At 46.2% G+C, this 3,151-nt stretch overlaps 2 non-coding genes across 2 annotated transcripts; both read right to left on the bottom strand.

Moving 5' to 3' along the window:
• Positions 1 to 984: 984 nt before the first annotated feature.
• On the bottom strand, positions 985 to 1,074 carry TRNAY-GUA. Its single transcript is given in 2 exon segments — positions 985 to 1,020; positions 1,038 to 1,074. It is a non-coding gene; the product is annotated as a tRNA-Tyr (tRNA).
• A 1,033-nt stretch (positions 1,075 to 2,107) lies between these two features.
• On the bottom strand, positions 2,108 to 2,189 carry TRNAL-UAG. The gene has a single exon. It is a non-coding gene; the product is annotated as a tRNA-Leu (tRNA).
• Between the last annotated feature and the right edge of the window lie 962 nt (positions 2,190 to 3,151).

Here is a 3,151-nt window from a genome sequence, read left to right as displayed (position 1 = left end):
CTCTACCAGCTGAGCTATCGAAGGGTGCACTTTGGGAAATGCTGGGGCTATCTATTGCAAGAAAGGTGGGCGGCCAAGTCACTCAACAGCTTTTTGCACCTGCAATTGCGCGAGGCTCCTGTCTGATATTTTGCGTTCTGTTTCCTCTGGCGTATGGCCACAAGCAGGAGGGCGACTGAAAAGATTTCCTGGGTGCTTCCCTGTGACCCTCACCATTGCCACTTCCACCCGTCCTCACTCATGAAAATGACCGTCCTCCAGGTGAGAAAGCGGGTGGGAAGGTTTAGCAAGTAGTGGGGTAGAGTGGGAAAGGGTGATGGAGGCAAGAAGGAATGGACCCGGGGGCGCCCCCAAACCTGGACAATGCTCTGATGGTTGCTTCTCCCCAGGCTGGGCCTGGCTCCTCCCTCTCTAACCCTGGTGGGCTGAGTCCCCAATGGGACTTGCTGGCAAGTGAGGGAGAATGGAAGCGGGGACCCACCTCGGGCGGCTGGCCTCCCTCAATCAGCTACCTGTGAATTCAAAATAATGCGCTAGACACGGTCTTTCTCCATTAGGCCTAGTTTGCGCCGGCTTCCATGGAAAGGCCCTTTTCTGGAGCAAGGGGCAGGGACACAGAGCCTAGAGGAGGAGGGCAGAGATGGGGGTGAGAGAGCAAACACCACTTCCTGGAAGGAGGCCATGACTTTCCCTGACCGGTATGCTGGTCAACTTTCAAACGTACACCTTGGATAGCTGGTGTGTCCACCTAGATCCTTCCATTGTCAAGATAGGGCAGAGTGTGGGCGCCCGTGGGAGCAGACTGTGCTGTATGAGTTGTTGCAGAATAATTATAAAGACAAATCCAAACCCCTGCTCGTTCATCAAGTGGAGACCCACATGGGAGGGTAGAAGTGTCCCTGTGAGTTTCTGAGGCTGTAACTGACTCAGAGAGTCGCGGATTCAGTAATGTGCAGGTAGGTTTGCACAAAATTATCTGGCATGTCCTTCGAGCCGGAATCGAACCAGCGACCTAAGGATAGCTACAGGTACCCCACTTACAGTCCTCCGCTCTACCAGCTGAGGTATCGAAGGGCCCATGACATGACTACCTGGGGATATTTCTTTCAATATGGACACTCAACTGCTTTAGTTCCCACAAGCTTTTCGCTTGTGTAGAATACACCTCTGAAGAAATTCCTGCATGTACCGTGAGTATATAATTTGACGAAAATACTCTATAAGTGGTCTTCTGCACGTTATATATTATGTATCACATCAGGAGGCACACCATATTCTTGTATTTGATATTACTATTAATCAATGGGTTCATATGGGGTTGTTTGATCTTCATTGTAAAATCCCTAACATTACATGAGTATTGTTTCATTCACTATATCACAACTTGAATAAACTTGTAGGACTTGCTAAATTATTTCTAATTTCCTATTTCTGTCATTAAATGTAGTTGTTATACTGGTTCTCCCCACTGATGACCAATTAAAAATGTTCCTTTCTTCATTAAAAAATTATTACACAATGATATTCGACATTTCATTATTTTGATAGTCCGTTTATTCAATTTCTGAGCAATGGAAACATTTTTATGTTTCCTCTCGTGAACTTTCGACATGATTAGTTATATTACTCCCTTAAAAAAATATCTCTTTCTTACCAGAATTATCAGGTATGTTTTCTGCTCTAAACCTGAAATCAGTCATTCTAAGAGGCTCTGGTTCTTCTTCTTTTATTAATATGTAAGTAAATTGATTTTTTAAAATTGCGATTGTGAGTGGCGGGGATCCATTTCAGACCATGTCCTCTGCATGCAACAGTTTGAACCACTCAATAGTTTGTAGAGCATACAGTATTTCAGAAAGATATCGGGATTTTTTATCCTCCTTACATTATAGAAAAGGATTAATGATATACGTCTTTCCATCGGATGGTCAATGGTTCACGTACCTGGGTAGATTGTGAGCTATCAGTGAGGGGAAATAAGGAACTTCTTCCTGTTTAAAACTGTCAACTATTCATCAAAACTATTTATATACATTTTTAATGGAAGAAATTGAATTGGGGGGTTATGGTGACACAAATAGGTAATATATCCTGTTTTAAAAGACCTTGGCAGTGGTGGGATTCGAACCCACGTCTCCAGAGAGACTGGAGCCTAAATCCAGCGCCTTAGACCGCTCGGCCACACTACCCACTTGTATTGTGGTCTCCCAAGTGTTCTCATGCTGTGTAAAGAAATCCGCAGGTCTTATAGATCGTCACTGTTTAAAAAAGAACTGCTGGAGGACAATATCTGTGTCCCTGTCCCAAACTCAGGCCTCGGGAAACCCTAGACGCTCAGGAATTTGTTTGAAGTCTTGCTCGTACGTCTTGATCAATCATCACCTCTCACGGATGTTGGAGACGTGAAAGAGGGGAGAAATACAACGTCTGCTTTACACACCATCCTAGCACCCAAACTACAACTCTTTCTAGGGTTCATTAACTCCCTAGGGGACCCAAAAAGAGCTGTACGGAGCCTCTGGGTGCCCACAAGGTAAGGAGTATCCTAAAGGTCCTGAGAAGGAAAAAAAAAAAAAAAGTCCTGAGAAGTAGTAGGTGCTCTTCCTTCTTGCTCCTGAAGAGCACGGCTTTGATTGGAAGATGGGGCCACAGGAGCTTGTGGACTGATGGGAACGACCCAGCAGAAGACCTAGGATAACGCGGTTGGCTAGTAAGCCGGAGTGGCGTTCAGTGCGATCAGATGGTGGGGATGGTCTTAGGATAGCGTACCAGGGGATACTCAGATCATCGAGATTTGTAGACCTTCTCTTGTGACTGCTTCTGTTTGCTCCTCAGAGTGGGGCTATGTGAAGAAATGTCGGCAGTTTTGAGGAGTTAAGACATGGGCTGTGAGTTAGTTAATTGTGCCAGCCTGGCCAATAATCACATGTGGTGCTGGTTGAAAGGCGGAGGGATAAATGGGTGGTGACCCTTGGCCTTTCTAGTTCTCGAGTCTCTTGTTTTGTGATGGTTGCATCGGGTGCAGCTGCCTTAGCAGTTCCCTGCTTCAGCTTGCAAGATGGCTTTCCTACAAGACATCCCCAAGGAGAAGCCGCATGGATCTATCCCGATGCAGCCCTGGGTGCTGGAGCAACCGTGTGGAGACCCCTGC

This window comes from Echinops telfairi, unplaced genomic scaffold, assembly GCF_000313985.2.
Source record: "Echinops telfairi isolate 266 unplaced genomic scaffold, ASM31398v2 ScPeMD7_18;HRSCAF=68, whole genome shotgun sequence".
Taxonomy (NCBI): domain Eukaryota; kingdom Metazoa; phylum Chordata; class Mammalia; order Afrosoricida; family Tenrecidae; genus Echinops; species Echinops telfairi.
The sequence above is the reverse complement of the archived record's forward strand: the minus strand, read 5'-3'. Positions and strand labels throughout refer to the sequence as shown.